The sequence below is a fragment of the Eurosta solidaginis genome, chromosome 3 (assembly GCF_040869045.1).
Source record: "Eurosta solidaginis isolate ZX-2024a chromosome 3, ASM4086904v1, whole genome shotgun sequence".
NCBI classification, from domain to species: domain Eukaryota; kingdom Metazoa; phylum Arthropoda; class Insecta; order Diptera; family Tephritidae; genus Eurosta; species Eurosta solidaginis.
Window position 1 is genome coordinate 156,210,643 of NC_090321.1, and position 12,804 is coordinate 156,223,446.

Sequence of the window (12,804 nt, forward strand, 5' to 3'; positions counted from 1 at the left end):
AAATCGGGGGCCCCTCAGAAACCCCGGGCCCGGAGCTAATCCCCTTCCCCTTCCCACTTTCTCGGCGGGCCTGGTGATGTGCTATACTTGAAATCATTTGCTATAATATTTTTATGGATAAGTACGTTGTTTAATTAAACACCAACCAATTTCATGGAAATATATCCGCACCACCTGAACATGTGAGTGCCGGTGCGTATATGTTTTATTATTACGTATAAACAAATAAAAAAAATTGCAATAAAATAATATTGCGACTATAAACTGAGATATAACCTATCCTATTGTTACGAATATTAGCAAAACTAAGGGGTTCTCCTATCTCTAAGCCGATGCTAAGCAGTGACGCGAATTCACATCAATAGATCAATCATTATGTATCTACATAAACGAAACAATAATTGCGTCTACACATATGTACCATGTACGTATACGAGCAGCGGAGAGTCAATGCACAAACACATGTATATATCTGAGATACTCCTATAAGTATGCAATGAGAAAAACTATTGTGCAATTGTAGTTACAGCTGAGAAGTTTGAGAGCTGCTGGGCTATTAGATTCTGGAAGCGCCTAGAAGATGCGAAGGTTGAAATCAAAGAGTATAAAAGGCGACAATTGTAGAGGCGCTGGAATTCAGTTTGATTTGAGTTGTCAAGCAGTTTCGACTAAGACGCTATCTAGCGCAAGAGCAGTATTATTTTGAATAGTAGAGTTTCATTTGAGCTATCAATCTGTTTGGTTATTAACCTTCACCGCAGCAGCAAGCTTTAACTACAGAACGCAGCGGTATTTACATATGTAAATCCTTTAAGTTTTTGCAGCTTGCGTAAGTTTTACACTTGGAAAGTTGAGAACTTGTTTCAAAATTTCAAATTTAATAATCAAGTAGGCATTGAAATATTTTTCTCAGAAATTATCAACTTGAATTTTTTCGTGGAATCGGTGAACCAAATTCTGTGTCACTCGCTGATGCGGTTTTATTAGAGTGAGAATTAAATCATATAAATATTGAAATATGTATTTTGTAGTTTTAGTCTTTTTTGATTTTTAAGCGAAACACGTCGTATATTAAAACAACAAAAATAAGATTAGTGGCTATTAAAATAATATGGAAAATATAGTGAAAGGTTTTACCATTTTGAGATCCCCTGCAGTGGCTCGGTAAGTATTTTCCCCTAGATTTTCTACATAAATATTTTAATTAGTTGTGTAACTTACTTCTAGCCTGTCACATGATATGGAAGAAAAATACTTTGAAGCGCTCCTTCAAACCTTGGACTCTGATAACGAGAACGATGCAACCGACTTTAGCTTGGATGAACCTGGAGACAATGCCACATTTCCAGAGGGCGGTATGAAAGACGAATTTGATTCTGACGTTGAGTTAGAGGTATATCCAGTTGAAGTTAGGCATGGCGGCGATTCGGATGTCGAACTGAGCTCGGAGGAAGAAGCTGATGACGCAGATAATGAAGCCAATGAACAGCAAAACGAGGAGCAAAATGAAGCATTTTACGTTGGCGAAGATGGCACAAAATGGAGTAAAGCGCCCCCTGGGTTGCAGCGAATGAGAAAACAAAATGTTTTTCGTGAAGCTCGCTTCGTTGGTCCAAGCCCAGGTACGAAAAATTTAAGCGAAGTGGATACTTACTTTCGGCTAATGCATCCGACTATGCAATCTATTATCTGTCGTAATACTAACAGAAAAGGCAGGACTGTGTATCAGAAGCTGGAGAGTGAAAGAGCATCAACTAGTCAATGCACTCAGTAAGTATGCATTTTTTTCAAGTTGTAGAACAAATAATTTATGACAATATTTACAAAATTTTAGAAAATATGTCTGGAACGATCTAGACGAAGAAGAGTTGTGTGCTTTTTTTGGTATTTTGTTAGTAATGGGAAGTCATAACTCAAACATGGAGGACACCAACATTCTCTGGAAAATAAATGCAAACCCTCTATATAGAGCAACAATGTCTTTGAAAAGGTTTCAGGAAATTTTACATTTTATACGTTTTGACCAAGAAAATACGAGGGAAAATAGAAAGCGTTCAGATAAAGCAGCCCCAATTTCTGAGATCTTCACTATGCTGAACACCAATTTGCGAGACAGCTACCAACCACGGGAGAATGTCACAATTGATGAGCAACTTTTTCCTTTCAGAGGTCGCACTAAGTTTACACAGTATATGCGGTCAAAACCAGCGAAATATGGTATAAAATTATGGTGGATATGTGAGTCCTAAACATATTATCCTCTAACAGCGCAGATATATACTGGAAAGTCTAACAACGTGCGGGAGGTAAATCAAGGGGAGAGAGTTGTCAAAGATCTAGTTTCATACTATACAAATTCTGGTCGAAATGTTACATGTGACACCTTTTTCACATCCATTGCCCTAGCAGATACACTGGAAAATATCTTTGGTTGGCACAATGAAGAAAAACAAGGCCTGTCTGCCTCTGGAGTTCGAAGCCTCATCTCAAAGAGAAGAGTTGTCAACATTATTTGGGTTCGGACAAAATAAAACAATTTGCTCATATGTTCCGAAGAAGAACAAAGCGGTAGTTTTACTGTCAATATTGCCTAGCGACAGTACAATATCAGATATAAAAAAAAAACCGAACATAATATTCTTTTATAACAAGACCAAAGGAGGTGTGGATACAACAGACAAGATGCTGGGACAATATACCTGCAAACGCAAAACAAACCGGTGGCCGCTTGCACTTTTTTATAATATGCTGGATGTGTCTGCTCTTGCTGCATATATCATATATACGGAAATTAATCCCTCGTCTATAACATCAAAGAGAGGTCTGTGCTTTTTATACAAATATTATTTGGCTATAAAACCCCCGTTTATTTTATAGGTCGCCGTCGCATGTTTTTGCAAGAATTGGGAGAAAAGTTATGTATGCCTCTGATACTGAAACGGGCAATGAAGCCAAGAGTTTTAGTTTTTTTCCAACGCGTAGCGCTATAGAATGCGTGACTGGGAAAAGTATTCAGGCCCTATCAGCAAAGGATCTTGAATTCGATGAAGCTTTTTAAGATAAGGACGATCGTGGGCATTCAAAAGTTAAAGGAATATGCTCCATATGCTATCACAAAGAATCTAAAAGGAAGAGACCGACAAGAAAACTATGCCATCAGTGCAAGAAGCCTGTTTGCATGATACACAATAAAACACTAATAAAATGTAACAATTGTCAACAAAATATTTGCAAATAAAAAACTACGCCTTTTTTTAACTTAGAAAATATTTTTTGACTCAGTTCTGTGCGAAAGAAGATAACCTTACTTCAAAACCTACATAAAATGACCCATATTTACATATGTATATACCGCTGCGATATGTACACAAAACGACAAAATACCCATAAAAAGCAAAAAAATAAAAAAAAAATATTGTTTGTCTTAATTTTGGATAAAAGACGAAAAGTTGGCCACTGAGTCCAAGCGGCTTTATAATCCGACACAAAATGTAAAATTTACAGCATTTTGAAAATTCAAATATTTACATATGTATATACTGCTGCGGCGAAGGTTAAGCCAGCTATTCGTTGCACAGTTTGAGTGTTATTGTGAAGTACTTTAATAAAGGCCATTTTGCATTATTACAAATTGGAGTTATTTATTCAACAGTTCAGTGATTCCAACTTAGCAGAGGATTGCAAATAAGAGGATTTGCAAGTAAAATCGTTACAATTGGTGTCAGAAGAGGAATTGTTGAATAAATTCCGAAGACTTAGAATACAACTTGGACATGGTAAAGTTAAGTGAATTGAAGATCCCGCAACTGAAGAAGGAGTTGGAGAGCCGTGGATTGAATACAACCGGCATTAAAATCGAACTTCAGGCACGACTACGAGAGGCAATGGAATTAGAAGGAATTGACGTGGAAGAGTATGCCTTTCATCTTGATGGCGATGAGACAACAAAATTGGAGGAGAAAAATGAAACACCACAGACAGTGGCGAACACAGACCTGAACATGATATTGGCTGCAATATCGGCACAAATTTCCGAAATGTCATCACAAATATCTACCAACATGTCATCACAATTGGAATCGCAGGAGACACGCATAACATCGAAGATTGAAGCACAAGAAAAGCGTATTTCAGAAATGTCGACACAGATTACATCCAAGATGGAAACTCAGCTGGAATTGCAGGAGAACCGTATAACAGCGAAGATTGAAGCACAAGAGGCACGAATATCCGAAATGTCGGCGAAAATTTCAGCAGAGATATCATCTCAGATCTCCACACAACTAGAAGAGCAGGAAGTCCGTATATCATCTAAACTGGAAGCGCATATGGAAGAAAAGCTAACCCAGTTTCATGAAGGCTTCAGTGGTTGACAGGATAAAATCGAGGCCGAGGTGGATGCTTTGAGAGGACGTATTGAGCAGTTACAACTAAATCGTCCAGCAGTTTCAGCGAGTAATCCAAAGGTAAAAACACCATCCTTTGACGGTTCTGTTCCTTTCCAGGTCTTTAAGCTACAATTTGAGAAGACCGCAACAGTGAACAACTGGAATGCTGAAGATAAAGTTGCTGCATTGTTCATGGTGTTGAAAGGGCCTGCAGCTGAGATTTTACAAACCATTCCAGAGGGCGAACGGAACTGTTATGAAGCATTGATGGGCGCTCTAGAGAGACGATACGGAACTGAGCATAGGAGACAGATATACCAAATGGAGTTGCTGAACCGCTTCCAGAGGCCTGGTGAAACATTGCAAGAGTTTGCGTCAGATATTGAAAGGCTAGCACATTTAGCGAATGCGGACGCACCCGTGGAATACACTGAAAGGGTAAAAATCCAGAGCTTTGTAAATGGCATACGGGACGTCGAAACAAAGCGAGCTACATACGCAAACCCAAAGCCAACATTCGCAGAAACGGTATCAAATGCTCTGATTCAGGAAACAGCGTCGCTTCTGTGTAAGCCAGTTTTCAAAGCACGCCGTGTGGAAGTAGAAAGGCCAGAGTGGGTAGACGCAATTTTGGAAGCACTGAAGGGATCTCAACAGAAGAATGCCGGAGTTATTAAATGTTTCATGTACGGGAAGCCCGGTCACATTGCACGTCATTGCGATCTTGGTCCTAATAGTTCGAACAATGTGGGTGGCCGTAAACGCAAAGCTGGAGGAAATGAGCAAGAGCGTGTCGGATGTAAAAAACGAAAACTTGCCCAGAATGTCCTGTGATATCTGTGTCGCAAATTGGAAGGAAATCAAGCAGTCTTACCATCAGAGGGAATGTGGATGGTAAAGAGCGTGTACTGACTGTAGATACGGGGGCATCTCATCAGCATCAGCACTGAAATCCAGCGAAGAATCAATCTTGCCCATAAATGCTACTTTGGACTAGGTAGGCAATTGAAAAGTAAATTCCTCTCTCGGCGAACGAAAATCATACTCTACAAGTCAATTATCGTACCCGTCCTGCTATATAGGGCAGAAGCATGTACCATGACAACAGCAGATAAAGCGGCTTTGGGAGTGTTCGAGAGAAAAGTTCTTCGAAAGATTTATGGACCTCTACGCGTTGGCGATGGCGAGTACCGAAGAAGATTTAATGATGAGCTGTACGAGCCATACGCAGACATCAACATAGTCCAGCGAATTAAAACGCAGCGGTCGCGCTGGCTAGGCCATGTTATGCGAATGAAAGATGACGCTCCGGCCAAGAAAGTGTTTCTATCGGAACCCGCCTATGGAAGCAGAGGTAGAGGGCGGCCCCCACTCCGTTGGAAGGACCAGGAGGAAAACGATTTAAAGTCCCTTGGTGTGAACAATTGGCGCCGGTTGGCGGAGCGAAGGAGCGACTGGCGGACCTTGTTGGACGGCCATAACCGTTTAGACGGTTAAGCGCCAATTAAGTAAGTAAGTAAGTAATACTCACATCACTAGTCTGATGCTAAGTAAATGGAGCCACAACAACAATAAAGCAGGCAGTCACTTGTATCTACAGAGACGAATCAATCATTATGTCTACACATATGTACGTACACGCAGCGGACAAAAGACGCACAAACACATGTATATATATTATCTGAGATGCTCCCAAAAGTAGGCAATTATAATTGTGGAAGTGTCACCCAAATACACACGCGCATATGAGAAGCTATACACGTGCATCTGTAGTTATAATTATATAGCAGTAACTAAGTAAATTCTGGAAGAGCCTAGATGTATGCAAACGAGAAATCACAGAGTATAAAAGGCAGCAACAGAAGAGGCACGACAATCAGTTTGATTTAAGACGCTATCTGGCGTGCAATAGAAATGTTATTTTTGAAAGCAGTCTAATAAAGGCCATTTTAGTGATTCGAACGTTGGCAGAAGGTTGCAAATAAGAGGAATTGCACTAAATACGTTACAATATTTTGAATTTTAAACGGCTATGCATTGATGTTATTCGAGGCTAAAATACTTTTTTATTACATAATATATATACTTTTTATTACTTAATATATATATATCATACACGTCTGTGAAATGAAAATGAATTTGTGATATTTTAAATTTATTGTGAAATCAAAAAATATGTAAACATATTAATAATAAATATCAATCTAATCTAATCTAAAAAAAAAAATTTTAAATTCGGCTCGGTTTTTACGTTGAATCGATAGCCTTCCAAATAAGGCCTCATTTTGCGAATTCCCCAGACGATAGCGAGGCACTCCTTCTCAGTGGGCGGGTAGTTGGGTTCTGCTTTGTTTAATTTCCGACTAGCGTAGCAATCACGCACTCACCGCCCTCGCAAGTCATGCGTCAGTAGTGTAGTGTTACTTGGAATGCACCTCACTTCGAATGCATTGAACGATACAAAATATATACACTTTTATAGACCACACAAGTAGTCATATTTTACTGAGCCAAATAATCACTTGTACTCAGCATAAGTTTGTTTACATTTGTCAACCCGTCACATTGACCGACAGATATGTCGATTAGTCACACTGAAAGACATATGTGCCCATTAGTCATATTGACTGTAGAACCTCATAAATATATACATAAATGGGTTACTAGAATACGGTGACTAGCATTTGTTTATTATGAATTCATGTACATCTAGTTGTAAGTATTAGCGCAAATATGTATTAGTAATTAAGAAATACTTTGTATAAAAGAAAGCGTTTTCATGAATAACCATGAAATTCTATTTGAACTCTGAAAGCACATTGTTCCGGACTTATTTATCATTTATTACATGGCGATCTTGCCAGTTTGATCGGTAAGTTAGCAGACAATTCGCTAAATAAGCAAAGCTGCTAAAAACGATCATACTGAAGGAAGATCCTGCCAGATCATGCTAAAGATCTGAAAGGTTAAAGTAATTAAAATTATCAAAATCCTAAAAAGGATTTAAATCATTTTTTCGAAAACAAATTATTTAATTGAGTCGGTTATTGTTCCCCCGCAATCGGCCAAAGAAATGCACATATCAAAGATCAAATTATTGCACTAACCCTAGAGGTTGTGAACGTGACAAATCCCGGTAAACATTAAAGTAATTCTTCATAAAAACCATGACGATTCTGTCTTGGTGGCCGCCGTAGAATTCGCATGACACAGATAAGAGAAAAAATATATTGCTGGAAAACACGAAAGTATAAAAAGTATGTTTAAAAATAAAAATTTGCATCCACTGTGCCTTTCTTTTTACCCATTAGTTGAACTACTCCCACTACTATAAAATACCTTGCTCTTCCATTAGTTACAGCTCCTAAATTTCTGTATAATTAGTTACAGATTACTTCTTTTATATGATCTAAGTTTCGAAATGGAAAGATATAACAATAAAAAGCGTTGTTTAATAAAAATAGCTAGAGTAAGGAAATTTAAATCGTTTGTTATAAATATCACATTAAAGAAATAAATATAAGTTTGGTCGGTTTCAGTTAGGAAAACCTCGCCCTTTTAGAGAGGTCATAATTTTAGATAATAGGATCCTTTATACCTAGCTAAGTTAGATAATAGACATGTGGGCCCTTAGACAAAAATCGATAGGAAAATAATTTTATATAACTAGTTTACATTTAAACCCGGTAGAATAGGAAATACCAATAGGAAAAATATAAAGTTTTTATTTTGCGGGTCTAGGCCAAAAGTAATAAAACGATTTGATTTTTTATTTTCCCAATATATTTCGATCACCTTCGGAGATCTTCATCAGGGGGCTACAGCAATAATAAACAATTCAGCTTAGTTTGTAATAACTAACAACAATAACTAAATAAACCATTCTATGTATATAGTCACATTCACATTTATATACATACATACATTTATATTTTTATTTTGCTAATCTGCGTCCGTTCGGTTCGCCATGTAGCTTTGAACTAATTTTGCACGATTCTAGCAGGTGTCTGTAGATATGTGAGCAGCCGCCGGTGTCTATTTTATAGTTAAGTCTCTTGTTTATTGGTGTGTTTGTTATAAACTAGCCTATACGACGAATATTTTCTACAACAACATGAAAAGTAAAGTAGCATTATTAGACAAAAACAACATTGTGTACAAAATTACATGCGCTGGAAATGAAAACGATGAATGTAACAAAGTGTATGTAGGTACAACTAAAAATAAATTGAAAAAGAGGATATCAGGCCACCGATCTGATATAAAATGCAGAGCAGCTAGTAACACGCAAAAAACTGCACTTGCGGCCCACTGTGCAGAGAGCGGCCATCAACTAGATTTCGAAGCAGTGAGCATACTTCAAACAGAGCAAAATTACAAAAAACGCTACACTTTAGAAATGCTCCACATAACAAACACACCAATAAACAAGAGACTTAAGTATAAAATAGACACCGACGGCTGCTCACATATTTACAGACACCTGCTAGAATCGTGGAAAATTAGTTCAAAGCTACATGGCGAACCGAACGGACGCAGATTAGCAAAATAAAAATATAAATGTATGTATGTATATAAATATGAATGTGATTATATACATAGAATGGTTTATTTAGTTATTGTTGTTAGTTATTACAAACTAAGCTGAATCGTTTATTATGGTTGTAGCCCCCTAATGAAAATCTCCGAAGATGATCGAAATATATTGGGAAAATAAAAAATCAAATCGTTTTATTACTTTTGACCTAGAGCCGGCAAAATAAAAACATTACATTTAAACGTATAAAGGTCGCTAAAATCAAATATTAATAGGAAAAATATTTTTACTTTAGTTCCTGGTAGAATACGAAAACAGCATTAGAAATTTTTTTTAATTGAAATTCCTATAAAGTAAAAAGTATTGATAAAAATAACAACTTTTCATTAATACCATATAGAAAAGGAAACAGCGATAGGACAAGTTAAGGTAAGGAAATAATAATCCATAAGAATAGGCTTAAACCAATATAAAACATCTGGTAATAACCAAAATAATTTAACAAAAAAAATAATAAAAACAACAGTCTCGTTATAAGCATTCCACTTCACTCGTCGAGCACAAAAAAAAAAAAAAACAAATGCCAACACAATATGTTGAAATGAAAAAATAAAGTCAGCATAATAAATACACATGTGAAGCAAACGTAAACAAATAAAATCAAAAAACACATAAACAAACAAATTCATTACCTTTAGCATGATGGAATTATAGAAGGTGGCGGATATAAGCAGTTTCTCGCTCTAACGCCGCCATCTTGAACGCCCTTAGAAATAAGAATGTTGTCGCTTTATAAAACTACTTTTTTATGCAGAGGAAAAAATGTATGTAAAACTATACAAATCGCTTTTTTCTGAAAAAATATACAACGGCATCACTTTTTTCTCAAGTTCCGTTTTGTGTTGACTTTTATATGATTTAAACGTGTGATAATTCTCATTTAATAATTTTGATTATTTGAACAAAATTATTAAAACTCGCATATTTTCTGCATTAAATGATGGTAAGATGTTGCAGTATTAATATAAAGAGATCACTAATGTTTTAAATATATTTTGCAGGTTTCATCTTAGGTTTTGCGTTTACTGGCTACAAATGCATTATCTTCCTTCGGGCTTTCTAAAGTGATCGGCAAACCGTATTTGTCCCCTGAGATAGCTTCCTAGAATTTATGAAGATAATCTTAGCTGCCCTCCCCACTTCAGCCAACGTTATCTTCAAAATAAGAAACACAACATTGAGATCAACATTGCGATATGCTCTCGCGGAAATGTATGTCCTTGTTTCGTAAAGATAGACGTCCCCATATGGCTCATCAACCTTCTTGGCTATGAGGAAGTTATCAACGAATGTTTTCTACCTGTATCTGTTCAGCTGAATCAAATCGATAGATACTCCTAGCTTTGTATGTAGCGGAAGCACTAAACACCGTACTGTTGCCTCAATAAATCACGAACTAATCACGACCTAATCAAAATGCCAGCACATTCCTTCTTATTCAAAAGTGGCAGTAGCCGGGGCATCTGTGGTGGTTTAAGCAACCATGCTTAATATACTTTGATACTATTTTACTCAAACTGTTTGGTTAGGTCCATATACCTGCTGATGTTCTTTATGGGGGATTTTGATTCCGCCCTTTAATCAGGTAGCCTAAAGTGCCCAAAGTTCGGCCATTACTTTTTCCTAGAACTGAACTCTCGCAGAGGAAATTGGTGACTTTCCTCAGCTCCTACACCTCGCATTGAAGGGCCAAGTTTACTTCATGCACCGTTTCTGCCTCAGAAATGTCTAACCAAACATCGGTCTTTGCTAGTCCATCCACTTTTTCATTGCCGTCAATGTTCCTGTGACCGAGTAACCCAATAAGTGTAATAGGTGCAACATTTTCTGCTTCGAGTACCGCCCTCTTATATCTATCGACGGCTGTCCAAATATATGCGTGAGATATGCTTATATGATTCTCTAATAGGATATTACACGCCCTCTCTAAGCCATGTAGCTTTTCTTTTCTTATTATTTTAATGTTCTTTTATGTGGTGGGTCCACGCCCAGTACATTATACCTTTGTATAGGGATCCGACAGCACAAGTAGTCATATTTTACTGACCCAAATAATCACTTGACCGCAGCATGAGTCTGTTTACATTTATCAACCCGTCACATTGACCGACACATATGTCCATTAGTCACACTGATCAACATATGTGCTCATTAGTAATATTGACTGTAGAACCCCATACATATCTACTGTATAATATCTAGCAGTCAATATTAGCCATACAGCCATACAGTTATGATTTCTACCTGCTGTCATTAGTAAATTAGTGTGTAAGAAAAACAAGAAAAAAGACACGAATTGGAATAAAGCACTTGAACTGAAAGCACGCGTTTTACTTTTGATGTAATATATCATAATGGCGACGAGTTAAAAAAATATATATACATATATATAAAAAGTTAATTTTTGGCGTTTTTCAGTGTATATACACGGCAGTAGATACTGTTCCAGCTGAAATAAAAATTGTAAAAATAAATATTAATAATAATGGCTACAGCCCCAGTGAGTGTAATCCAGTCTCAAGCAATCTCAGAGTTTTGTCCAAGCTCGGATAATTGGACACTGTGGAAAGAAATATTGGACATATACTTCACTGAAATAAACTGTGAAGAAGACAACACAAAAAAAGCTATCTTATTAAAACTCATTTGTAGTGAAGCATACGGCGTATTACATAGCCTGTGCAGCCCACAATCACTAATCTCAAAAGCATATAAAGAAGTATGCGAAATATTAGCAACGCAGGTAATAGTCTAGATGAGGGGTCGACTGCTAATACGCGACGTAAAAATTCGAGAGTGGTACCCAGAGACGCGTTTCGGCCCCAGGATCTCGAATCCGGTGGCGGAAAACCTCTATCTCTGATACTTCTCGAGATATTTGCGAAACCCCCCCCCCCCCCCCCCCCCCCAAAATGCCCTATCTTTAAACCCCACTTAAACACTCACTGCGCACTGATCACTCACTTCACCACTTTTAATCATTTTATTAACATGTTTTCTCTTTTTTTTTATCAAAAAATTCAACCAAAATAGTTTTATTTTTATTATTTTCTTTGTTTTATAGCACAATAAACTTATGTTCCACCAAAATATTTGCGATGAAAAACTGCCAACTTTGCCACTGGATTCTACTTTTAGTTCCATTTATTACACCCCGCTTACACTATGCGCTTTAAAAACAAGTTCCACAAATATACCACGGAATTTTACCTCATGTCTACACTCGCCATCGTCATTCCGGTTTTAGTTATTTTACGTAAAACTACTAAAGGATCACGAAAAATATTGAAAAGGCAACGCAAGATCGAAAAGTAATGCCGAAAACATCTATTTTTAACATTCTCAAAAAAAAAAAATTCAATTTCAATAAATTATTGTCAACGACTATAAAACCACGTTAAATTATATAAGTTACATAAATTACACGTTTGTTTTATTTATTCTGAAAAATGGGTTTTATACCTATGATGGTATTTCATCATTACCTAGAGCTCAGCGCCTCTTACTCAACTGTCACATAAGGATAGAAATACTTCACTTGGTATTTTATTACCAAATATATATGGGTACTCGTAGCATACTTGGCAGACTTAGTTGATTTGAGAACTGTCATGCTTGGCATTGTGGATAAAACAAGTATGATATCCTATCCGTAAACTCCCTGACAGGGTGATCAAGATGGCTACCTTTTAGTGATTTTAACAGCAAGTTCAATATGGCGGCGCATATCTTCAGCGGGTGATAGAAAGAGATGCAGAATGAGACCGTGATAGTAAATTAAAAATCAGTTGATCGGTTCTATTTGTAATTTTGACGTCT

At 37.0% G+C, this 12,804-nt stretch overlaps 1 long non-coding RNA gene across 1 annotated transcript; it reads left to right on the forward strand.

Moving 5' to 3' along the window:
• Nucleotides 1-11,211: 11,211 nt before the first annotated feature.
• Nucleotides 11,212-12,408, forward strand: LOC137244439 (uncharacterized). The gene is made up of 2 exons (XR_010951002.1): nt 11,212-11,728; nt 12,050-12,408. It is a non-coding gene; the product is annotated as an uncharacterized lncRNA (long non-coding RNA).
• The last annotated feature ends 396 nt before the right edge of the window (nt 12,409-12,804 follow it).